At 35.8% G+C, this 26993-nt stretch overlaps 1 long non-coding RNA gene across 1 annotated transcript in view; it reads right to left on the bottom strand.

The window, feature by feature from the left end:
* LOC132541299 (uncharacterized) overlaps window positions 1-24179 on the bottom strand; it is a 50032-nt gene extending 25853 nt beyond the window's left edge. The window contains exon 1 of the long non-coding RNA XR_009552459.1: window positions 23956-24179. This is a non-coding gene — a long non-coding RNA (uncharacterized LOC132541299). The remainder of the gene's footprint in view (window positions 1-23955) is intronic.
* Window positions 24180-26993: the final 2814 nt, after the last annotated feature.

The raw sequence follows: 26993 nt of genomic DNA, 5'->3' as shown, positions 1-26993 counted from the left end.
TTCACAAGTGGCGAAGCAGTGCTGCAGGTGTCTCTCTGTCTCTCTCCCTCTCTATCACCCTCTCTGTCTCAATTTCTGACTGTCTCTATGCAACAAATAAATAAAGATTAAAAAAAATTTTAGAAAGAGGTGTCTGACTTAGCTGTTAGACCATGAATATGGCAAGAAACAGTACAGCAAGATTGCATCAAGAAAGCAGTGAGTGTCACTAAAGAAGAAGTGGGTGATGGAAGGCAGTTAAATTTGATTACCAGCAGTCATAAAGGAAATGCCAAAGACTAGGGAGAGAATAAGAACTAAGGTTCAGTGACCGGCAGAAACCAAGGAGCAATGATGGAAGAATTTACAGAATCCTGTAAACAGCCCCCTTCTTTCCTTTCCTTTTTCTTCTTTCTTCCTTTCCCTTTCTTTCTTTCTTTCTTTCTTTCTTTCTTTCTTTCTTTCTTTCTTTCCCCCAGGGTTATCTGTGGGGCTCAGTGCCTGCACTACAAATCCACTGCTCCTGGAGGCTATTTTTTTTTCTCTTTTGTTTCCCTTGTTGTTTACTATTGTTGTAGTTGTTATTCAGCCTATTTCTCTTTTACTTCTTTTTAATTTTTATTATTATCTTTATTTGTTTATTGGATAGAGACAGCCAGAAATCGAAAGGGAAGGGGGTGACAGAGAGGGAGAGAGAGACACAGAGACAGCTAGGTCCTTGCACATTGTAATATGTGCTCTCAACCAGGTGCACCACCACCCGCCCCAAAATATCCCTTTTCTTTTCCAGATAATTTGAAAGAGCATACCTGCTGGTTCTTGTGTAAGTCCATCTTAAAAGTTACCATAGCTCACTTTTCTTGGGATACCCAGTCTCAATAAATAAAATCAAGTAAGTTAAAAGTGTGCTCAGTTTAACAGTCATTAGAAAAGAATAACTGACTCAGTTATTTGGGGTGAAAAGAAAAAAATTATGTCTAATAACATGTCATTTATATCTTTTTAATTCAACTTAATGCTGGGGTATCTTAGCAAATAACTTTGCCTTTAGTAACTAGAACGAGGTGAATGGGGGAGAAGGGTGAAGTTTGAGTGGGAGTTGGTATGGAGTGATATGCAGACACCTATCACAGGAAGACAAGAAATTCTAGCCAGTAGCTTAATAATTATTGGCAGTAGCTTAATAATTATTATTTACCTAGTAAGACACTCTTTAAAAGAAAAATAAAAAGAGGTGGGGGCGGGTGGAGGTGCACAGGTTAAGTGCAAAGTATCTGAGTTCAAGCCCCGCCCCCTTCCCCAGTCCACAACCGCAGGGGACAAAGTTTCACAGGAGGTGAAGCAGTGCTGCCGGTGTCTCTCTCCCTCTCTCCTCTCATTTTGTTTCTGTCCTATCAGATGAATAAATAAATATTTTAATAGAATAAAAGAGTGAGCTTTGCCTTTATTGCTAACTGCTTGTCGCTGCTTGTGATCTCTGCTTAGGCTCTGTATTAGTCTTCTCCAGTAGAGTTTTGCTTGCTCTGAAACAGGATTCTGCACGACTTGTTCTTGCCACTTGCCACTGCTATAGACAAAGTGTCGACAAGATATGTTTCTCTTTGTGTAGAACAGTAAACAACCCGTGAAAACAATTAGTTAAAGACAAATAAAGTGCATAGTAAAGAATGCCATTTTATGTAAATTTAATACATGAAACTTAAAATAGTCCAACAATTTTCCTTAGATTTATATCAAAATAATGCTTTGTTCTCCAACTGATATCAAGTTTTTGCAAATAATTCATAAGATATAGATTTTAAAATACCATGTGTTAATTTTGTATTTTGCAAAACTTTAAAGTAGATACAAATCATATCATTTCCAAGTGGCAAAATCCTTTATAAAAAATTGAGACCATAATAATGATTTTTGTATAGATAAATAATTCTGTTCAGCTCTTCACTTTGAATTCCTAGACACATTGGTTTTGGTTTGAACTATATTTCATGACTAATTTTTTTGGTTCTGTTTTCCTAAGGGTTAACTCAGAGTTAAAATCCCAAACATGAAGAGTTATAAAACCAATTATGTGAAATTCTGTCTAGTCTAGAGTAATTAATAATGACTATAATAGCCATTGGTTAATGAATTCATCTAATTGTAATTACTTATAATAGTGAATTAGGACATGGCTTTATGTTATTGTATCAATGAGGGAAAAGGTGGGTCTTTAAATGTCCAGGAGAATGGATATTTAGAATTTCAGTAGAGGGTAGAGCTTGTTAAAAAAAAATTCATCTTGATAGCTTACTCAGAGGTATTTTTCACATATTCTCTGAAAAAAAAAAATGAAGCTATTTATTCCTGATAAGACTCCAGTTGTTACCTGAATTGTTCACTGCTAACAAGTTTTCCAAATATTTTTTCCATATTACATGACTAAGCATTGTGAGAAGCTTCTCACTAACCGTATCTAATTATCTAAGTCCTCATCAATGTTAAGTATTTCTGCATAAACAAAATGATTGTGTCAGGCCCTAAAATAAAAGGAAAACCTGGATTGATCATTCTAATCCTGACTAACATTGCTATACCATGCCAGTTTCTAGTCTTCTCTTGTTTCTAGTAAGATATCTTAATGTTTATCATACTTAATAGTTTGCAGAATGATTGTATAAGCAGTATTACATTGAATACTAAAGAAAATATAATGAGATAGAGCATATTTGAAAATATCTCTCTATATAATTTATTTGTTTGTTTACTATTGGGTAGAGACAGAGAAATTGAGAGGGGAGGAAAAGATAGAGAGGGAGGGAGAGAGAGAGAGTGATACCAGTAACCCTGCTTCACCACTCATGAAGCTTTCCCCATGCAAGTGGGGACCAGGGGATTGAGCCTGTATTCTTGTGCACTGTAATTCATGTACTTAATCAGTTGCATGAATGCCTGGCAGTGATAGAACAGATTTTTTTGCAAATGTATAAAAACAAGAAACAAAGTCATCTGAAGTATAGCTCTTTTTTAAAAAAAATTCTTTATTGGGGGATTAATGTTTTACATTTGACAGTAAATACAATAGTTTGTACATGCATAACATGTCTCAGTTTTCCGCATCACAATACAACCCCCACTAGGTCCTCTGTCATCCTTCTTGGACCTGTACTTTCTTCCCACCCCCACCCCAGAGTCTTTTACTCTGATGCAATACACCAACTCCAGTTCAGGTTCTACTGGTGTTTGAAGTATAGCTCTTAATGACATAAATATGAAGTCAATATAAATCTCCCCCTAGGAAATGAGTGTGGGTCAAGGAAGACAAGTGAGCTGAGCATCTCAACAAGAAGCAGCCACAGGTAGACACCAAGAGATGATTCCAGAAAGGGAAAAATCAGAGAGTGAATCTATTTTCTGGTTTGAGTCCCCATTTCTAATATCCTTACTTGAGTACAGAGTTTTCTTTCTCTCTATCAGCAGACTTTCAAATGACTAAATTTGAATCCCAGTGGCCAATGTCTGAAATGGAATCATGTGACACATCAAATCATGGGGTGGGGTGGGGCATTGACAAACCTTTTTAATAATCTTTTGAGTCCTTTTATCACTGAACTCTATCTGGTTAAAGCTAAAATTCCCAAACAACAACAAAAGGAAAATAATGTTACAGACACTATATCAATATACTAAATATATGTATCTGGAGAGTTTTCTGTAGTCAAGAAACAGAAGACTTGCCCAAAGCAATTGTATGGCCTAAGTGAAGAATTTCTTACAGTTGGGAAAACAATTCAACTTGTACAGTGTATTTTATCCAGATGTGAGGGTCCAGGTTCAGTTCTAGCACCACACATGAACAAGATGTGCTCTGGTCTCTCTCCTATAGTAAGCAAATGGATCATATATGTTTTTAAAAATATTTATTTCGGATAGAGAGAACTTGAGAGGGAATGAAAAGATAGAGGAAAGAAACAGAGACCTCTGTAGCACTGCTTCACCTCTAGTGAAGCTTCCCCCTACAGGTGAGGACTGGGTGCTTAGACACCAATCCTTGTATATTATGACATGTGTACTCTACCAGGTGTGCCACCCTTTGGCCCCCAACATACATCATTTTAAAGAAGGCAATGTCTTCATCACTGACTCATCTTAATGACAAGAAAAAGTAGTCCACTAAATAATGACGTGAAAAGAAAGAAGCAAGAGAGAGAAAAGATAATATTTTTAAAAAAACGGGGGTGGGGGTAGATTGCATAATGGTTATGCAAAGTGACTCTCATACCTGAGGATCCAAAGTCACAGGTTCAAAATCCTCCACACCACCATAAATTATAGCTGAGCAGTGCTCTGGTAAAAAGAAAAAAATAAAAACAAAGAAAGAAAGAAAGAGAAAAAGAGAAAGAAAGAAAAAAAGAAAGGAAGGAAGGGAGAGAGAGAAAGAAAGAAAGAAAGAAAGAAAGAAGAAAGAAAGAAAGAAAGAAAGAAAAAAAGAAAGAAAGAAAGAAATGGAAAAATGGACTGGAGATGTCTCTAGCATAATAGTTATGCAAATGATTTTCATGCCTGTGGTCCCAGGTTCAGTTCCCAGCACCACCATAAACCAGAGCTGAGCAGACCTCTTGTCTCTTTGCGTGTATCTTTCTGTATCTCTCTCATTAAAATGAAATATTTTTTTAAAGATTCATTTTTTTCATTCTAGAAAAAATACCTAGAAAAAATCCTAAGTATAGCTACTGTATAGAGAGATAAGCTTTGAGAGTTATGTACAAACCAATTTAAAGTATATATTTTTGTTAAGGATGGTGGTGCATTCCCCCCCCTTTTTTTTTTTTTTTTCAGATTTTGTACTTAGATATCTAACTCTGAATTGTGAGGATGACCCTAGAGAAAGAATGGACATTTTGTACCTCTGAAACCAGAATAATAAATCACAGCACAAGATGGAAAAGCATTTGATCTTCAGATAATGTAGAATGTGTACTTTTGTATTCTCAGATATATTTTGGCTAATGAATAGATTCAGATGTTGTTTCTCATTCCATTGCCATGTGTTTGTTAAGCCCAATGTTTTAAGCAGGTTTTTTGAGTAAAATGTCAATTTGCATGCATATTCTATGGCCTTCCAGGCTCTTTCTTCAGATGTTTACTGATTTTTAGCTTACTCTTCAGTTCTAACAAATTTTGTAAATCTGTTTTTCACCCTATTCCTGAGATGAAACTGATCCATCACAAGTCACACATCTAAAATTTAGTTTGGGGACTGGATGATGGAGCACCCAGTTAAGTACATATAGTACTAAGTGCAAGAACCTGCGTAAGGATCCGGGTTTGAATCCCCAGCTTCCCACCTACAGAAGGGATGCTTCACAAGTGGCGAAGTAGGTCTGCAGGTGTCTGTCTTTCTCCCTCTCTCTCTTTCCCCCTCCTCTCTGAATTTCTCCCTGTCCTATCCAATAAAATGGGGGGAAAATGGACACCAGGAGCAGTGGATTTGTAGTGCTGGCACTGAGCACCAGCAAGAACCCTGAAGGCAAAATGAATAAAAATTAGTTTGGGGCTAGAGAGATAGCTCATCAGGTAGGGTACCAATAACCCAGGTTTGACCTCTTTTTCCACATGGGAAGTTTTACTATGGCAACAGAGGAAGTTTGGATGCTGTGGTGTCTCTCCCTCTCCATGTGTGTCTATATGAATGAAAAAGTGGCTGAGGGCAGTGAAACTGTGAGTGCATGGGGCCTCAGTTACACACACACACACACACACACACACACACACACACACACTAGTTTTGAGTAAATCAATATAGCACTCATTCTAATAAGAATAGAGCAATAAGAGTAATAACACCCTGGAGTTATCTCAAATTTTTACTGTGTACCATCCAATGCACTAACTTATTTTATAAAGTCACTTTACTAAGAAAATAATGATTAGCAAAACTATTGACACAGCTTTAGCATGCAACGCACTTTAAAAGAGAATTCAGTCATTCTCCATCCCAGAAGAAAGTTTTGGTGTGAGGACATTATATTTTTCTGTGGATTTTTGTCCTTTGGGGTTTTTCTTTTTGAAAAAAAAAAATTAGTGATTTAATACTGGTTTGCAAAATTACAAGATAACAGAACAATTCTACACCATTCCTACACCAGAATTCTGTGTCCCCCACCTCACTGTGGATTTTAATCAATTTTTGCTGAGCAAGTTGAAAGCCATCTACTAACATAATGCTTTCTACCTGAAACAAATACATTGAGATAATTTCTGTTATTTTGCTAACAGTGTCTCTTAATTCACCATACCATTCCCTTTTATTTTTTTTAATTTTTATTTATAAAAAGGAAACACTGACAAAAGCCATAGGATAAAGGGGTACAACTCTACCACCAGAACTCCGTATCCCATCCCCTCCCCTGATAGTTTTCCTATTCTTTGTCCCTCTGGGAGTATGGACCCAGAGTCATTATGGGGTGCAGAAGGTGGAAGGTCTGGCTTCTGTAATGCTTCCCCCCCTGAGCGTGGGCGTTGACAGGTGGATCCATACTCCCAGTCTGCCTCTCTCTTTCCCTAGTGGGAAGAGAAGGGCTCTGGGGTGGTGGGGCTCTAGGACACATTGGTGGGGTTGTCTGCCCAGGGAAGTCAGATTGGCATCATGGTAGCATCTGGAACCTGGTGGCTGAAAGAAGAGTTAACATATAAAGCCAAATAAATTGTTGACTAATCATGAACCTAAAGGCTTGGAATATTGCAGATGAAGATTTGGGATCTCCATTTTGTAGATAGTTAGTAGGCCAATTTTAGTTATATATCGATGGGGTTTACAGTCAACAATATTTATACACCTTTCCCATATTTGGGAGCTGCTCTCTTCCCTGATGCAGCTTTCTAGCCCTTATTGTAGTCATGTCATCATCTCCCCAGACAATAAATAACTTGGGTCACCTGCATATCAGAGGTCAGGCTCAGGAAAAAACTAGTATAGTCAAGGGCCGTTTGGAATATAACTAAAATAGGCCTACTAACTATCTACCATTCCATATTTAAAGCATACACAATAGTAAAAGAAGAAAAAGCAAAATCCTTAGAAGTGATATGATAAGACAATGGTAGAATTAAAATGCTTGTTGAACAGAACCTAATTCCTCTAGTATAAATGGCCTTTCAGTTGACCTCTTCAACAAGTCATTATCTGGTTGTATTCTGACATAGGTTTAGCCACTGATACTAAGCTACAATTGTTTTTCACTACTAACGGTAGGAACTAAAACTTGTGATGCTCACCTCATTTAAGATTATTTATATTCTCAGTAGGAAAAATTAAAAAATAGTTTTGAATTAAATTATAAATATCAGCTTTGAGGATGAAAAGGACAATCTTAAACTCTAAATTATTTATTGTCAGTAGTAGCCTTGATAATCCTAAAGTATGCTGTAAAATTAATATATAAAAATTTCTCACATTTTACTACATAATTTTTTCTTTTTATTTTAATATATTCCTTTATTTATTTTTACTTGGCAGATTAATGAATTTTTAGTACATCAGTTCAGGAGAATTCTTTTACCATAGCAACTTCTCCAACATTTGTTGTTACTATCCTATCTGATGTATAACATACTCACAAGAGTGAAATGGTATCTCATTGTTGCCTTTACTTGTACTTCTTTGATAATCAGTGACTTGGAGTATTTTTTCATATGTCTATTGGCCCTTTTGATTGCTTCTTTGGTGAATACTGTGTCTATATCCTCTTCCCACTTTTGGATAGGGTTGTTGTCTTTTTTGTTGATAAGTTTGGCGAGGTCTTTATATATATTTTGGTTATTAACTTTTGTCTAATGTATGTCATAAAAAGATCTCCTGTTCCATAAAAAGTTTCTCTATTTGGGTGGTGGTTTCTTTTGCTCTGCAGTTTTTCAATTTGATGTAGTCCCACTCGCTTATTTTTTGTTTCGTTTTCCTTAGGAATGCACTTGAGTCACTGAAGGTACCTATAAGACTTAGATTAATACAAGTTTTGCCAGTATTTTTCTCTAAATATGTGATGGTTTCTGGTTTAATGTTCAAATCCTTGATCCACTTGGAGTTTACTTTTCGTGGAGAGAGGAAGTGGTTCAGTTTCACTCTCCTGCATGTTTTAACCCAGTTTTCCCACTACAATTTGTTGAAAAGATTCTACTTTCTCCATTTAACAATTTGGGCCTCCTTGTCAAAAGTTAGATATCTATAGGTGTGGAGGATGACATAACTCTGTTATTCCTTGCTTTTGTGTGCAAAAACACCTGTCTCACACTATAGTCAAAATAAAGAACACAGTCACCACTCACAAACATTCTCTCTGGCCTGCTTATGCCTAGCTCTTCCTGATCCTTCATGTAGACCGCCACTGACTTATCTTCTGTCACTATACATTTGATTGAATATCTTAAACCAGCATATCTATTTGATTTGTACTCTCTTTTAGTCTAGTTTCTTTCAATCACCGTAATTATACTAGTACACTTCTATGTTGTAAAGCATGCAAGTGAAGCCAAAAAAAAATACCTGTGGTATATATACATGATGGGATACTACTCAGTTATTTAAAACTGATAAAGTAATGAAGTCAACGCCTTTGTATTATCTTGGATGAAATTGGAAGACATCATGTCCCCTCAATAAAATAAACTTTAAATAATAAATAAGTAGCTTACTTTTTATTGGTCTTCTATTGCTGAGTAGTATCCCATTGTTTGAATACATAATAATTTTTTATACTTTCACCTGTTGATGTACTGTTACCTAGACTTTTTTTTTTTTTAATTTTGGCAGTGTCTTTACCACTCCAAGACTGATTTTTGCATTCTTTCTACTTACTTCATAGAGAGAGGGAAACACCAAAAGAGAGATAAACACTACAGCACTAGGCCTTCTCCTGGTGCCATGGCACTGACATGTCAGCATATGTCTTTAAAACCCAGGCCACACGCTTGGCAAGACATGTGCCCCACCAGGTAAGCCATCTTCTGACCACTGCTGTCTAAATCTTTAGGGTTATAGGATCTGTCCAGCACTGGTATCTAGATAGATGTATAATTATTATTGCATGCTGCCTACTTTATAAGTCCAGTTAGGAGTACATTGTAACAGATCCATTAAAAGTATTTGTATTTCACAAAGGACAAAAAAATTATCTGAAGACTTCTAAGTAATTGCATTTATTTTATTTATTGGATAGAGACTGACAGAAATTGATAGGGAATAGAGAGAGAAAGAGAGGAGAGGGAGACCAGCAGGTAGAGACTGGGGGCTTGAAGGCAGACCCTTGCACATTGTGACATGTGTGCTCTGTCATATGTGCCACCACCTAGATCCTACATTTTTTTTCCATAATTTCCTATTTGATCATCTCTGTCATTCAACAAGTTATCTGAGTGACCTGAATAACCAATGTAAGAAAAGGACTGACTTGAGAGTCTTGAGAATAAGTGCTGCTTTCCATGGAGTTCCACGTGGAAGTTCTTTTCTTATTTTCTGTTGATGGAATTATTTAAAACTTATGCATTTTAACTTCTTTTAATAACCACTAGTTACAGTTTTATACCTATAAGTCAAAAGACACCTCATAGTGAGAAACACATTTCCATTTTATTTTGTAACTTTAAGAGACATTTAAATATTTTATATTTTTCTTAATTTAAAATATGCTGATGTTGTCTTATAAATTGGATAAGAGGTAAAGGACCAGGATTCAACCAATTTCCAATTTCATGGATTGGCACTCTAGGAAAACACTCATATTTCACAGGTATACCTTGAAACTACAATCTTGTAGTCTTTTTCTGTGAAAAACTCCTACTGGGAGTACCATGTCAGAAAGAACTATAGGATGAGTCCAGATTATTGAAATTCACAAGACTAATTATGGCTTTGAGTTTTCCTGGATAAGCTAATTCTTTCTGCACCCTAGAATCAGTAAGCATGAAAGTGGTCTCATAAGGATTCCACTGCATTTAACATCACACATATTTATAAATTCCCAAATATTAAACAGCACATTAATTTTCCGCTATTTTCTCTGCCTTGTTTTTAAAATTGCAATATATTAAATAAGACAGTACCACAGGTGCAGTTCCACTAATTTTTTTTAATGACATATACCAACCACGTATTTTTTTGGCAGTGACTCAGTTGTTTTAAATAGAGTGTTTATTTTTATTGGCATCGCAGGTAAGACTAAAGAGATACATGGGAAAGTAAGGATTAAAGAGAACTTGAAAGAAAGGGAACACAACAGACAAATAAGAGTTGGGAGGAAACAGTAAGAAAAAGACAGCAATAAGATAAAAGAAGACTGACAGAATGGGCTCTGCTTAATTTTCATTTTTATTTGTGGAGAGCTTTGTGAGTGACATAAAATGATTAGACATTCTTGAATTATTTGAAAACTGAGCTTGGTTTTTTGGTGTGACAAATCTCACAAACACTGATTCCAGAGTTTTCTATGATGCCACTATCAACAAATCCTTCCAACAGCCTTTTTTATTCAGTCCCCCATTGTATATCTATCTGAGAGGGAGTTTCTTTGTGTAGTGAATAATTTCCATGTTGTGGGGCTTCTTGTCTTCAGTTACCTTCAGTGTTATGCTTTAGTCAGAAAATTCACATAGCATTGAAAAAGAAAAACGCAAAAAAAGAAAAAAAAATGCAAAGCAATATAGACTTTTTTTTTTGGGGGGTGCCTTTTACAAAGAATTAGATATGTGTGTCCCTACCTATATAGTAATATATTACATGCGGTCAACACTCCTTTTACATGCCTCTAATACAGATGCAGTTTATGAAGTAGAACAGCAAACACTGAATCACTCTAGTAGAGATACACAGAACAGTTAATTATCGCTAGTTGCAGAAAAATAATTATGTAGTTGTGTGATGAAAACCAGTTTTTAACTGGGAGGAGGAATTCAAGCCCCCAAAAGCATATGGACTAACTAAATGTTGTGCTTGGAAAAAATAAGTCATCCGATACAGCTTCCCAATGCAGCTATATCAAGCAGAAGAGGCACATACTTTTTAAAATAGCACATTGGGTGTAATACACTGTGCCTGTGTATAAGGCACATATAATTATTGCTGTTTTCTGTGGACTTCTCTGTCCCAGTGACTATTTTCTCTATTATCAGTACTTTTAATGTTTTAACAGCAATCCCCTTTATCATTTTTCAATGCTTATGAAGTAGGTCTTGATTATGATTCAATAGCCAGCTAGAGTCACTAGCAGTTTTTACCTGGAGTCAACTATTATGATTATTAATATGACTGCATGCTTTTTCTACATTCAAAGTATACAAAACAGCATTTAGTACATAAAGAAAACTAATAGGACTTTACCTATGATGCAGCATATGTTTCTCTGCTCCATAGAAAAAGCCTATAAAAATGTGTACTTTTCCAAAGAAGAAATTTATCTCCAATATCCACAGTGAGTTCCCTCTGCTTTGACATCTACCCCGCCCCTACTGAAGTCCTGAGAATTTTGTTTCCTTACTGTTAAACATGACTATGCTTGGCCCATTTACCAAATCTATCGCCATGAATGAACTCAGAACAGAAACAGCTGACATAAGAAAAAGCTTATATCAGTACTCCCATTTAGCATACTTAAAAACTGTATTTAAGCAATGTGGAGGTTGTGATGTGAAGTGACAAAACTGTAAGTATATAGGCTAAAAAAAAACTACCTTTAGCCAGGCTTCCTGGGCCAACCTCGTGAAATATATGGCTAAAGCAAGAGGCTTGGCCTGGATCCTGAAACTTGAGGAGTGTGAAGGCTCTTTCAAAATTTAATACTAAGATATATCTATATACCAAAATAGCATTTGTGACCAGCAAACCAGCCCCTGAGGCATGAGGACATTTCCATCCTAATCCTTTTGATTACTTCCTGTTGCTTCCTCTTTCTTCCCGCTCACAGCCACAGACCACTGGACTCCGTAAGACTGCAAAATGCAAAGAACAAACACAGAAGAGTTTTTCTGGGAGTATCTGGTCTAAGTTGGTTTCAAGTGAAGTATAAATTTTCTGAGAGAAGATCAAAAATTGGTTTAGTAATTTTGAGCTTTAAAAAATTGGTCAAGACAAAGCCTTTCTATAAAAATTCATTTTGATGGGTCCAGGTGGTGGTGCACTTGGTTGAGTGCACATGTTAGCATGTGTAAGGACTCCGATTCAAGCCTCTGCTCCCCATCTGCAGAGAGGGAAAGCTTTACAAGCAGTGACGCAGAGCTGCAGGTGTCTCTTCCTCTCTATCTCCTCTTCCCCTTCCAGTTCCTCTCTCTTCTTTCAAATAAAATAAATAACAAAAATTTTTTTAAAATTCACTTTGTATTTTATGGCAATGCAAAGGTGACAAGTAGATCTGCCTTTAACATATGAAACATATATGTTCATGTTTTTATAAGGCATAGGAACTTTGGTGCACATACTAAGGGCTTCATACTCATTTTATTTTAACTTTGCTAGCATTTTGAGGTAATTAATTATCAGTCTCTATCTCTTAACTTTCTAATCAGTCCTAGTGCTTGGTAGCAAATAGACATATTAGTATGACATATTGCATCGCCACGAACAATAAAGCATTCTGTACCGTATTCAATGTGCTTTAGTAGATTAACATGTTCAGCAATGTTAGTAGTGCATTGTAATCAAATATAAAGTTTCAAATTGTGTATATGGGAGGTTTCGTTTTGTAGATATTAATAGACTTTACTAAATATTTTCCTATTTTTCATGGTATTTTATTTTGAAAGATGTAAGGTTTTATCTTAAAACTCAAAAAAATAATAAACATTTGTTGTTAATTTTAGGAACCTATTTTGACTTAAAACATATTAGCGATTGTCTTGTTTACTTAATAATTGCTTTTTTAAAAAAGCAGATCTATTCACTTGGATTTTTAAATATAATGTTAAAATGACTGTGATTAAGTACTTTGAATTCTTAAATATTCATTTTAGCCACTTTGAACAAATCTAAGTTGAATGCCTTTAGAACTTCTTTGAAGCCCATTGTCAATTTTATTTTATAGAATCTGCTTCAGAAATTAGTCTACCACTGTGAATGAATTGCTTTTAATAGAGAGATGGGAAAAAATGGAGGGGGGATTCAGGAGGAGAAAAATGTCAAGTGAATCAATATGATTAATTAAATTAAATGTGAATTCATAAGACTCATAGTCATGGATTTACACAATATATTCATGGTGACATTTAAAACATGTTTTGAAAAATCCCTAAATAAAGTCCCATGTACACGAAGACATTTTTATAGTTGAGAAATTTTAAAAATCTAGGTGCATGATAGAATCATATAACTTTACTAGAAAGTACTATACATTTCAATAACTTTAAGACAGAAAAATAGAAACAACTAGTACACAAAAGTTTTAAAAGAAGTTATATCTATTTGTTCTATTTTCTGTGATGCTTATGTCTAAGTCACTAGGAAATCTTGACTACTAACTACTACATGGGTTTCCTTGTTTTAAATTTGTGCCAAGTTTATTCCAGTGTTAACCCTTTGTGTTTATATCTTTCTATGTTGTTCTGCTAGATAACTAAATGATTTAGACTTAGCAGGTCAAGTTTCCGTAAGAAAAATTTATTTCTATAAGCTGTGAAATATAATGCAAAGGAAATTAATTTGTTTTTTTTTAATTATATATATATATTAATTCAAGTAACACAAAGATAAAAGTGATACCTTAAAACTGCTGATGTATAACATTTGTGAATGACAACAGCATCTTAATATGGCAAAACACCTAAAGTCAGGGGTTGGAAGAAGTTAGGTTCAGACAGTTCTGTGATATAGAAGGCAGTGTAGCTTATGAAAATTCATAACTTGGTATTAATTCTGAGTTGTTTATGATTACTTTTTCTGAGAAAGCTACTAATGTTAGTTTCTCCCTCAATCCTGTGTGTTTTACATTAGTATAAAGTTTTCTTTATCCCTGCTTTCATGAAGTGTATCTGATCTTCCTTTCAGAAAACATCAGTCATGGATCAAACTATTTTAACAAATAACAGTTTTCCTCTGTAGAACAGTTCCCAAAGACAAAGATTTCACATCAGAGAGAAATGAAGGAAAATTGAGACAATGCTTTATTTCCTTCATAGCTTGCTAGTGGTGATGAAAAACAAGGGAACACAGGTAATTGGTAAAAACAAATTCCAGAGGAAGTTCCAAGTATTTCAAATAGGAGAATACTCTTGGTTGTAAATAGCTCAATTTTGTTTCTAGAACCAAAAATATATGTACCGTTGTCTCCCTTCCTCTATTGCTTACAATTTCAATGCTTCAGTCTTATCAAAGTAAACAAGCTATTGTTAGGATAGAAAATCCAGCTAGGATTGAGGGATGCTGCCACTTCTCTCCCTTCTTAGTATAATTCAGTGCCAACAGCTTTTGGAAAAAGAAAGAAAGGTCTGCTACTGTGTTGTGTAGAAGTAACGGGGCAGAGGGGCATCACTTCAATCTCTTGGCTCTGGTCCTTTCTCACTCTCACATCTCTAGAGAAAAAAGATGTTCTTCATTCACAAAACAAAACAAGAAAAGCTCTATAATTATTTTTGGCTCAGCTCCATTGAAATTCATTCTGCTGGAAGCATCTCTGCTTTAGATTAAAACAATGCTTAGAATATTCATTTCTCTCTCCCTTTCCCTCTCCCTCTCCCTCTTCCTCTCCCTTTCCCTCTCTCTCTCTCCCTGCATGTCACTCCAACTATCCCCCAACCCATTTTTCTCTTGTTTTCTTAGATTTTACTTTTTGTTCCTATTGCTCTCTGTCTTTGCCTATAGTTACATTTTTCTCAGCCTTACCAAAGCTAGGCCTCAGAGATTATTTTTTTTTAACATTAATACCTTCAAGTGCCAACTTAAGATCTCCATGTTCAACATCAGTTAGTCAAGTCTCATAGCCTCTTCCAAGAAATAAATTGCCCTGATTCTGTACTACTGGTCTTATTTTTGTGATTGTTGATTTGTGATTTGATGATTCAAACCAAAAGTGGATTACTTATTTTTCCTCCATCCTCAAAAATGGACAAAATCTTCATAGCCTATCAAAGATGGAAGTTATTGAATTCTACGTGTAGTCTCATGAAAGTTATTATTTAAAATAAAGTTTACTACTTAGTTATTGATAAACTTTAACACATGAAACTAGAATATTTCTATTTGTCTATTTGTTTCTTCTATCATCAGGTTTAACTTTTCTCCTCCAGGGTAAAGCTTTACCATTTTCCTGGTGGCTAAGGAGAAGAAAAAAACAAACAAACAGCAAATAGAAAGTAGAATTCCTGCTCCAAATAATTTTTGTGTGTATATTAACAAACATGATCTGTGTTGTGGAACATGACACCCTCTTTCCTGAAAAACGATGGCTTAGGTAGGTTCCTACTATAAGACAAGAAATTAATTTATAATGACTTACATTTTGTGGAATTACCATTTCTAATTCCTTTCAATTTCTGGTGACTGTAGACAAAATTTACTGATAAATCATTAAAAGAGGTAGGTCTGATAACTACTTTCATTAACATTGGATATCTTTCTATTTCTCACTTCCTAATTGTAATAATTGATTTGTGCTTAGTTCAAATTCTGGATTGTTATCAGTCATCCAACCTTAGTATTCATCATCCAAGGACATCCTGTTGGGGGGGGGGTACATTCCTGCTTCTTGAAATAATTCATGTTTTATGTGGACACTGGTACCACAGAGAAGTCCTACCTTTCTTGTACACTCTTGGCAAACAAAACAAAATACTTACATAGGTGCCCAGATCTGCAATGTTTCTGGGATTTCCTGTCTGACCAGTAATACACTTGTAAGCATATATTTAAGAGAGTTTGGGACTCTTTGTTTCTAAGACTAATAAGAACCCTGATTACTGAACTCTGATAGTTTACCAAATAAAGGGAGGAGAGAGGAAAACCATGCACACTGCACTATAAACATTTAATATTCTTCCTTTCTATCCTTTGCCCTTTTCAAAAGGAAAGGTAGTAATTTGCCTGTACTGTGTCTCTTTCCTCTCACTGTTTTATTTATCTTTTTTTTTTTTTTACTTCACTTCTGTAGAAAAGAGGTGGACAAGTTTGAGAAGATAGAAATATTTACCTAGTATATATTTATAATATACATAGGCCAAACAACAGCCTGGGTACCTTCTACTTTGTCTTATGACCTTTGTTAAAACCACTAATTCTGAAAGCTGCATGTTAATTACAGAATATTGTCAAGTGAGTACACAACTCTTGATTCTCAGCCAAATGAGAAGTTTAATAGTAATGTATGGTTGCAAGAGTGGTTATGTTAGGGATCCATATGCATGTTCAACTCTCACATTCAGGCAGGCAATAAAGCAGGGAAAAAACAGCTGATACACAAAAGGGACCGTCTAGACAGTATCCCATCAGTCTGGCTAAATTTGGTGCTGGCATTCCCAGTGGGATTGTAATATAATTGTTCTGGTGTCTGCGTTCATTCCCCCTGTCAAACACCATTCCAAAGATACATTCCCCCCACCCACTCCCCAACCCTTTTACTTTCACAAATATGAAGACCAAAGTGTGCCATGCTAGATGGGATGTTACAATAGATGGCCCAACCTCAGGAAAATGTTATAATTTAGAAAAATCGTTTTGTATAATTCTTTTCAAAAGCATCCCTCTGCTGTTTCTTGAGGCCTAATAGAATTAATTTCAACTCATTTTTAATAATTTAAATTAAGACATGGGAAAATTTAAATGCAAATACAAATAACCTTGAAACACTGAGTATCCTAGGTGACAGAAAATAGGTCTTTTTACCCCTTTATATTTATTAACCTCTGCTAGAAAATTTAACAGAAATCAGAGATGTGAAAGTGTAATGATGGACATGGATCATAAATTCTAATGAAGAAAGAGCTAATGAAAAAATGTTAAGCAAAAGCACTGAAAATGCAAATTGTGTATTTTTTTTCTTGGGATTAAAAGTCATAATATTTTTTCTAAACATATTTTGAAAGTTAAATTTATGTTAATCTATATATAAATGATTTTATATTTGGACTTTTAAAAAGGGAAACCAGAGATATTTATCAACATATTAATAATAACTATCAATATTAATGTTTTTAAATATTCTTGTCTAGGACATTGAGGAAATTAAAAGCACTACTTACTGAATAAATGAAATGTCCATAATTGAAATTAATAATGCACAGCTTATTGACAAAAACAATTATAATCTAAAAACTTCCTCAACGTTGAAATTAAAGCTGACAGAGTTCTTATTTAAAGGAAAATGTAGATTTTAGGATTGTCACATAGTAACTAGATATCATTTATTTGATTTTCTGTCCCCAAGTTACCTTTCGTCATTGATTAGATATCAAGATTAACAAGAAAACTTGTTTTTGAAAACATTTTTACTCTAAGACCGTTTGTTTTGGGAAGAAGCTGGCTTATTTGCTTTGCCTTGTTAATTTTGGGTCTACATTCCTACTTCCTACTTTGAAGGTTAATAATCCTTTTCCCCTGATCTTATATATAAAGACTCTCCCATTTCTTGCCAGTTCTGAGATACTAGATTAGAATCCCAAGTGAGTGAAGAAAGTTCCCTACCCCCATGAGAGACTGCTTTAACTTGAGCAAATTCAAAGAAAATACTTCAGGCACTAGACCCTGGCTTTACCCAACTTCAGGAGACTGAGAGAAAACATACTAACCAAATGGGGCACAGGAAAAAAACAAAACATAATGTCTCGACTCACACAAAGAGAGAGCACACAGAACAGAAAATTAGCACCAGAAAGATCGGGAAATATCCAGACACCGTTAATAGAAGTCTTATTAACAATCTATTAAAATGAAAAGAAAGATTAAGAATATTGAATTCTTGAAATTCTCGTGTAGAAAAACAAGATTAAGATAATGCATCCTTCTATTTTTTTATTTAAAAAACAGTAATATTTTTATCCTTTATATGAAATTTCTCTGCTGACTTTGACCATGGGCAGGAGAAAGATAATCATTAAAAAAAAAAAAAAAGAAAAAAAGAAAGAAAAGGAAAAGAAAGGAAGAAAGAAAAAAAAGGAAAAGATATTTGGAAGGAGTATTGCCTAAAGCCTGGTGGCTTGCTTTTGATTATTTTTTTATTCACTTTAATTTTTTGTTAATTTGTTTTACAATATGTACTGGCAGAAAGTGAAAGAATGGTGTCTGAGATGAAATGGTATAGCAAAATCTGAGCTTTCTACTAGGTCTTCAAACTATTGAATAATATCCTATGAGACCTCTTTGGTCTTAACTGGATTAAAATGAATATATTTGTGCTCTGACTCTTTTCAGCTAACTAATGTGCATGTGAATTGATAGCGTGTGAGAGAGCGGGTGAGAGCAAGTGTATGTGACACAGGAGAGGATGCGAGCTCCAGGCTGAGGATGACTGTGTGAAGAAGCGTGCAAGACGGTGTGGGCTGCCTCCAAAGAGTGAGAGAAATGAAAATTAGCAGGCCATGGGGTCTGGTGCTTTTTTGTCGGAAGCCAACAGAGAAGCTTAGTTGGGAGATGAGGAGGGAGGAGAAAGGTGGTGGAGCAAAGAGGTCGAGGAGGGGGTGTGGCGTGTGTGTGTGTGTGTGTGTGTGTGTGTGTGTGTGTGTGTGTGTGTGTGTGTGTGTGTGTGTGTGTGTGTGTTGGTGCTAAGGTTTCAGTTATGACTGAGACTTGGGTTTTTTGTTTTATGGGTTGCCGGCATAAATAGACTGGAGCTTCAGGTTCAAACTGGAGAGCATGTAAAGGGATCGAGTTCCTTTTTCTAGCGCTACACTATGCTTACTGCTCAGAACACTGCTGCTTCTACAGAGAAGGAGGAGGGGGAGAAGCAAGAGACCAGAGTCTGTCTGCAGCTGCCCCTCTCACACTTGAATAAAAGAACTTTTTTTTTTCAGGGGTAGGGAAGCTGTGAATACCTTTCCCAATAAGAGATGAGGCATATTGAAAACTATATTAAATTACCCTGATTAACAATTTAGCCACGAACAGGGGAGCTTTGGGAGATCTCTATAGGCAGGACTGGGGGCTATTCATGCCAGCAGCTAAGAGGTCGAAAGGTTTCTGAAGTTCACAGGCTCAGAGCCTTTGTTATGCTAACAGACAATCTCAAATCAGCTGCCTAGTGGAGTGTGAAATATAAATGATTCCTTGAGAACTTCCAATAAGTTGTCACTCTTGCTCTCCAAATACCAGGACAGGCTGCTAATTTCTAGCAGGCCCTTTTGCAACATCGCTAGCCCTAAATGAATGCCTTTGTAGTTCAAATAATCTTTTCAAGGGGAACTGTCCTATCATCATAGCCCAAATGCATCTTGGTTTTGACTATTAAATGAAAATCAGGGCTCAGCGGTGCTTGACTTTTCCAAGCTCCCGATGTTTGGGAAGGGTGGTGGCAGTGCTCACGCACAAGTTAGCACCCACTGCAGGAGGGCCAGGGCATTAATAACAGCCTCAAGCCCCGGGAGTTACCCTAACTCTCACCCCCACTCCCTACAGGGTACAATGCTTTAGTGGAGATTTACACAGCTTCCCTCAGGCTTGACTATCTTCCTCTTTCATCCATACCAACATCTTTCTGATTTATGGACCAAGAGGACAACCAGCTGACTGGTTGACAACCACTATCATCTGACTGGTCAAGTCAAAGCATCAACTTTGGAAATGGATGTATTCAGAACAGGCAAAACTGAGACAAAAGAAGAGAAAGTGAAGATGTATATGTCCAGGCCATGCCCCTACTGTCAGATGCCTATGGATATTATTTTACCACTTTGCCAGAGGATATTAAAATGACTTATGACCTTGGGTATGACCTTTGAATATATCCAGATGAACAGAAAAAGGGTCCTGGCTCTCTAAAGTCTGTATTAGAAAGCTTAAAAAAGAAAAGTCATCCCCCACCAAAAAAAAAAAAAAAAAACAAGTTATGGGAAGTGAGAATGAAAATCTATCTGGAGACTATTAAAAGGCAAAATTAATTTATACAAATAGAGAGAACACACAAAAGAGAACACAGAGATGAAAGGAAATTAGAAATCCATCGGTATCAATCTTCACAAAGAAAGGGAAAATACCAAAATAGTAATAACTTGGACCTTACATATGTTGATATTTCTGACTCCTTGTTCTCACTTTCATTGCTGAAATACAAAAAAACCCATGCTATCACAGCTATCTTTGCTTTTCCCAAACATAGCAGGTCTAATTTTTAACAAAGAATAGGAAAATATAAATATAGACTGTATTTTGCAATATAGTCGTAAGATAGACTTATAAATAAATGAACATAATAAAATCAAGGTATTTTAGTACTACCACCACCTCCAATGTAACTGTATAAAACTCAGTGATACAACTGTTTAAGAAAACTGAAGGCCTAACTTAGGACTATATCCGAAAATACTAATTAAATATAAATAATTATCCTCATATAACTGGCACCAGCTTAAAAATCATCTAGTTTACATGGGGAAATCTTGGTTGTCTTTTGTTTTAACTTTTTAAGTCAGGGTACAAAGTACAATTGAAAAAAACAAACAAAAACACAAAAACTGTAGGTTCCAACTCAGAGAATGTGGTATGAGAATAAAGTGTTTAGGAAACAAATCATTGTTTGTCTTTCAAATTATTTTTTTGTTCGTTTGTTTGGTTTTTATTTGTTTGTTTGCTTTCCTCAGTAAAACATTCTGCAAATAATATTGACTAGAAAACTTAGTTCAAGTTGCTGACATGAAAGGAGAGAAAGTTTGTGATTTCTTCTGCCAAATGCAGGAATTAGGCAATAATGTGTCTTGATCCATTCACACCCTTTTAGAAAGACTTAAGAGCCTTGCTATCATCTTTTCAGAGACAGCAGAATGATCAACTCTAGATGTATTTCTGATTACACAAAACAGAAGAAAATAGTGACTGCTAAAAGTTGGCAGGATGTGACACAACTTACTTAAATTAACTTTTCCTCTCCTTTTCACTTAAAATTAATTAATATTAAATTGTAAATATCTACATCTTATTGACACATGCTGGCCAGTCAAAGGAGAAACATCTTCCCTTTGCTTCCAAAGAACTTATTTTGCCACTTCCAAGTGTCCTTCTCTCTTTCCTGTCTTTAACACATCAAAACAGGGAAGAAAGGCTTTTGTGTTATAACTACAGAGAAAACATTTGAGAATGTGTCAATGCTATGAATACCAGCACCAGTCTGGGGGTTGGCTTGTTTTTCCCCCTGCCGTGGTATTTCTTTTTCCCTTTGCTATTGCAGTCTTTAAACTCTGGGCACTTGGAGAAAAGCAATGGATGACATGAAAAGTTAGGACAAACTGCATTAAGCTTGTGTGTTGCTAGAATATTAGCATGATGAAAGCAGTGCTGGGACATTATAGGGCCTAGGCAACTTGCCACACACAGAAAATTAATCTAAAATAAAAAGTAAAAGCTGTTTTTTTTTTTTAGTATATATCTTAAATACTTAAAATCTAAGAAAAAAAGGGAATTCCTGTTTAAAAACAAAACAAAGTACAAACAAACAGAAAGAAAAAAAAAAAAACCCGAGTTTCCAGACTTTCTATTTCTCTATGGTGGGGGTGTCTGAATGTGTGTGTTGGTGCATGTATGTGTTTGGGGAGAAAAGAAAGAATAGGGGAGGAGGAAGGGCAGATAACTTTACTGACATATTAATTCTTTATGTAGCAGTAAATGAATGGTCCAAATAGACATTTGTTTCCCTTAATAGGTTTTGTACAGGTCTCTCACAAGCTGTGGCATATGCTTCATTTATATGTATATTTATTTAGAAGGATAGAAAATAATAGGTGTAGTTTGTCTATAGTCACAGTTATTATTTAAAGTCCAAAAAGGTTACAACTTTTTTTCTGCTCCAAACATGAATACAAAGGTCTCTTGTATATGCCTCCTCCATTATGTTGAAAACCAATTAAATGTAACGATAATATTCTAACTATTGAGACTTAGGACGGGAAAGCATGAGATTACAAGGCAAAATGACACCAAGATGGCTGCCTCTTCCTTCTTCTCCCTTCTTGTCTGTTTCCCACATAGAAATTAATGTGATATTTTGTTTAGAAATCACATTGTAGGTCATTTGCAAATGAGGTACCAACATCTGCCTAGAGTTCTCTCATGATGCTATGGAGGTATAGACAGAGATTCAAATGCAGACATTCAAATGTATTTAGATTTGTACATGACTGGACTCACACAAATACACACTTGAATGTGTGAACGACACACACAGCTGCAAATCAAATAAAAGACTGAAATCCTTCTTAATTCTTGGGACAGAAGGGCAAAGGAGGGCGTCAGGCCACCACCTTCCTCCCCAAAGGTTTGAAAATGCCCTGTTCATGGTCTGGATTCGATTTTTTTTTTTTAAAAAAAGATATATCTTACTGATGACTCTCTCATTAGGCAGGCTTCTGAAGTCTTGGGAGATAAGATTTCCATAAATTATCTCTCTAACTCATCTCCTGCTGCCACAAAATGCAAAGCTAAAATAGTTTTTCTAGGGTTTTTTTTGTATTTTTTTTAAGAGAGAATACAAATTTAACCAGTTTCTCAGCTAATAAGTTAAAGGATAAAGATCACTAACAACTACTGCTATTCATTATAGTCCATATATATTGTCAATCATAAAAATCCTACCCATAAAGCTAAACTGACATCAAGCAGAAGATAAATATAGAAGATAAAGTATATATTGGGACTTTAGAACAGATTACTGTACAGACTGAAGTGCACTAAGCATAGAACAAAGCAAATGGTTTAGTTCCTAAAGGAAATATATTAAATAGGAAGAAAAAAAGAAAGAAGAAGAAGGAAAAAAAAAAAAACCCCACAACCCTTTATCTAAAAGCCATCAGGGACAAGCACTCAATACAAGTTAACAAGGAGGAACTGATAAGATAACATTTATATGAGGTCAAAAGTCAAATGCCAGTCAAAGGCTTTTAACCTCTTGGGTCATAAACAGGAATAGTTAAAAGTGAGAGGTAGTTATTTATTGGATTTTAAGGGTACCTGATCATTGCCAGAGAATCACCGATGATGAAACTAATTAGGATTTATAGAAAAGAAGCTCTGTGACTGCTTAAAGAAAATTAACCTACAAACCCATAATTCTTAAATTGAAAGGGATTAAAAAACAAACAAATAAACAAACAAAAAAACCCTTCTTTGGGAGGGGAAATAAATCTAACAGTTTAAGCAGATTTTGTTTCAAAATCTCTCTCAGGAGTAAATAATTTATAATTTATGTACATAATGATGAATATCAATTAAAGAATAACCTTATCAACTTTGTATTAGCAACCCAACAACAAAGTCGACATTACAAAATTTTCTAATTGCTGTTTTCCTCTTTTACTTATTTTCAGACCTTTTATTCAGACAGTCTGTGACTGTGGTTTCACAATACTTTTTTACTCTCAGAGTGCTATCATAATTTACACATTTAAAAAATATATTTAGTAGCCACTATTTTAAAGCATCAGAAAACTGAAATTATTTAATTAAATTTTCATCTTAATCTATTCAGAGGAACAGTTGCCTCTTAGTTGCTGTCAGAATATTTTCCTTTGTTTTGGTTTTGATCCTTTTATGTCTTTTTTAGGTGTATATTCCCCAACAGTTTCTAGCTCCAGAATCCATCCTGGCTTATATTTTCAAAGCATGCCCCCCCCCTTTCTCTCTCTCTCTCTTTTGCGAGAAAAGAACACAGATCTAGATATTTCTTTCTAGAGAGAAATAGAGGGATTGTTGTTAGGCCTGCTAAGGCCCACTGTTTCTTTAAACAGAGTCCACAATACACTAGCCCAACACTGTGGATTTAAAATGCTTTAAATATTTATCAGAAGTATTTTATCATCATAGTCAAATGACACCTGGAGTGCACTCACCTTTATTGACAATCTCTGTTCTGAAAGTCCATTTGCTTCCTTAGAGCCCCCCAAGCAGAACAAGGACTACCGTTTTCATTCAGTTAATGTTTAGTAAAAAAAAAAAAAAAACCAAGCAACCTTAATCAGCATGCTGATTGCATCGTCAACTAACAAATAATTTACTACTCTGAGCATTGCATTCCATTAAAAGCTCATTAAATTTTCTGTTCTCCAATGGGAGGTTTAGCTTTTGAACTGCATGCTTTTGCTTCGAATGATCATTTATTCAATTTTTGCAAAATGTTGTGCTTTTTTTTTTCCTCCTAAAGTATAGGTAAGCATTTCAATTTCTATAGACTGTAGACATCTGGAAACACAGCCCAGGGTTTGATAATATCAATTTGATTTATAAACTCTGTTTTTTTAAAAAAATATATATATATCGACGTAATACCTTGTACTTTTAGAAAATCCTGGAATCACTGAGTGTATCTGTGGTTCTTGTGTGGCCCAAACATAACCTCAAAAATATTAATACCTAATAGAAAATTGTAAATTTCTCCTTCGACCTTTAATTTTCCATTTCCACACTGCATAGCTATGGTTATTTTAAAATTATTTTTGTCTTATTTTCTTCTGGTTCAAAAAGGAGGACTCCACCACCAACCCTGACTCTGGAAACAGATGTAGCACCTTGAGGTGATGGGGGGGGGGGGGTTAGTTACCCAGAGAAGCCCACATTTTGTGAGGTGTACACATAATTTTTCTTCTGTGACCCACAATCCCTTATTTTTAAGTCGAGACATCTAAGAAAAAAGCATATTTATTATTTTTACTTTAGGGAAATGGAAGAAAATATCTTAGGGAAATGGAAGAAAATATCAGCCTCCAAATTAACATGCATCTTTGGATTACTAATTGTGTTCACTGCAAATTTGGGTCATTTTGCATGAGTGACTCTAATGTAGGGCTAAGATTGCCACGCAGCACGGTGGGTTCCTGATTCCCCCCCCCAAACCCCCCCACACACACACACTAATCCTGAACTCGGTGATTGTGTCAGGTGCAGTTCTGTATGCTCTAGCAGCTGGCTCATCCTCATCAATGCAAATAAGGCAACTCCTACAATCAGAGCCTCACAAGTGTGAGGCCTGATTGCTGAGGGCAGGCTAAAGCACTACACAGACTCTCACTTTCAAATCACGCTAAGTGACAAGACAACTGCAGTGTCCCTCCAGTTCAAAATCGTTGAAAACAAAACAAGAAGAGGACAGCTACAAAGAAGAAACCCCCAATGTTTAGGAAATGGTTTTGCTTAGATGGGCTTTATTTAGATACAGAGATCATGGAAAGTGCAATTCAACAAATAATTATTTGGTTCCCTTCTGGACAAGATACTTTGTCTTAAGGGCAGTAGGAGATGCAAAGGTGAGAGAGACATAGTCCTCACCTGCAAGGAACCCTACTGTTTGATGACAGAAAACTGTAAAGTTTAAGATAACAGAATTATTATTTAAGTGCAATCATCAGACCCTTACATGAAAACTAGAAAACATATTCTCATGGAAACTACCTGGAGATAACATTATGAGATAGACATTAAAAGCAAGACTTTGAAAACTTGAAGTTCAAATCCTAGCTTTGTCACTTGTTCAAGTTATTTTACCTTTCTGTTACCTTATCATCTTAGCATCTTTTAAAAATGAAGTGGGGACTCAAGGACCTACCTCATTGGGATCTTAGAAGAAAGATACGTGATTATGGAGATATGGTTATATATATATATAATCACTAGCAATAGTACTTGGCACATAGCAAACACTCACTAATGTAATGTGTTATTATTATTATTTCCTCTTTAACAAACAAAGGTAAAAGAGAAGGATCTAGAAATAACAATGGGCCGCAGTTTTCTGAAAGGCATTTATTTGATCTGCCGCTAAATTCCCATTTCACACGTAGCACTTACCCTACAGAAGTGAAAAGACTGTGTATGTGGAAAAAAAAACCCCTGCATCTCACCGTGGAGTCTGGACAACCCTGGCAACTAAGAACATGAAGGAGAGAGAACAAGAAATCCTGGTGCTTTCCCCTTTCTTCTTTTCCAGACACGTGTGCAGACTTCCCCTGCATTTCAGCCCCACCCTCTTTATTTTACTGCCTAATCTATAAAGGAGGATTAACAGTTGCATGCTGTTTTGGCATAGAGCAGATTCTGGGTGAGGACCCGTAGGTAGAGTTTAATGAATACAATTTTCTAGGACTGTAAATGCATATTTTTACCTACATGCTGGGCTCTAGCATTGGTTCTTGAGACAGATGAACAGGTCCTTTGATCAGACTTGGATGTTGCTCCAGGAGAAAACCTTCTTCAGAAACTATTTGGGGAGGGGGAAGGAGAGACTGTCTGCTATTTCCCTGGATCCTAAATGTGTGCTCTGTAGGTTCAGATTCCATATAACCAGGCCCGATGAGTCCCACTCCAACATTGAGATATACCAATGTGAGAAGCAAGGGTCCTTCTGGGCTAGGACAGATCCACTTTCTTCTTAACGAGGATGGTTGGTACTTATGTGTGCTGTTGCCTTCCCTGCCCCTTGGGAGTAGGGTAGAGGTTGTTAGCCTTCCTCAGGGAGGCTTGGCCTAGACAACATCATAGACACCATATCCCCCCTGGAGTTACCAAACAATAAAACTGTTTCCTTTGCCAAACACAAAGAATGGCCTGGAGTTAGCTATTAGCAAACAGAAAAGCTGATAGAGAAGAAAGAGTGAGCGAAGCTGGGAGAAAAAGTGAATAGGAGGAAGGATTGAAAAAAGGAAGGAAAATGACAGGAAAAGAAAGCTTAAAATAAGATCTATTTTCTGCTTTAGTTTGCCAGAGAGGGGGCAGCCCTCCAGTCTTGCTCTGATTTTAATCAGTGCCATGATAAGGGTGAGGAGAAGGGAGAAGAGGGGTTTTGAGGGAATGCCAAGCAAGAAGAAGTGAGGCAGCAGGCCTTGTGCAAATAGCTGATACCTAAAGACCTTGGCACTGGCAGAGTGAAAGGAAGATG

Source organism: Erinaceus europaeus, chromosome 11 (genome assembly GCF_950295315.1).
Source record: "Erinaceus europaeus chromosome 11, mEriEur2.1, whole genome shotgun sequence".
In the NCBI taxonomy this organism is placed as follows: Eukaryota; Metazoa; Chordata; class Mammalia; order Eulipotyphla; family Erinaceidae; genus Erinaceus; species Erinaceus europaeus.
Note: the sequence above shows the minus strand (reverse complement) of the source record. Positions and strands in the feature narration are given on the sequence as shown.